We start from the raw sequence: 537 nt of genomic DNA on the forward strand, positions 1-537 counted from the left end.
GATAGGGCAGACAGAGAAGTCTCCTTGGAGTAGATTGCATTGAAATTGAGAAATGAAGCAACAAGAAGGGTAAGTAAGAGGGAGGTTCAAGTGCACAGCCACTCCTTGGAAACCCTACACAGGGTTGCTATGAGTCAGAATCAACTCGATGGCACTTTAACAACAACAAACAAGCAGGAAAGGGGTCCTGGTGTGGCGCTATATGACAATCCCTACACTGCTAACCACAAGGTCAGCACTTCAAACCTACTAACTGCTGCTTGGAAACCTTATGAGTCACTATGAGTCAAAGTTGACTAGATGGCACTTAACAACACCAACAAAGCAGGAAAAAGTTAGGCATATCTGAGAAACAGAAGCAATGTCAATGTGATTACAGAACAATTCACAGAGATTAGTAGTAGGAGATGGAGTCATAAAGTAGCCAGGAGCCAGACCATGTAAGGCCTATAGAGAAGGTTAAGAAGTTTGGATGTTATTCCAAGAGAAACCAATGAAAGGTTTAAGCAAGGGAATAACATCATCTGATTTACATGG

Source organism: Chrysochloris asiatica, unplaced genomic scaffold, assembly GCF_000296735.1.
Source record: "Chrysochloris asiatica unplaced genomic scaffold, ChrAsi1.0 scaffold00061, whole genome shotgun sequence".
Classification (NCBI taxonomy): Eukaryota; Metazoa; Chordata; class Mammalia; order Afrosoricida; family Chrysochloridae; genus Chrysochloris; species Chrysochloris asiatica.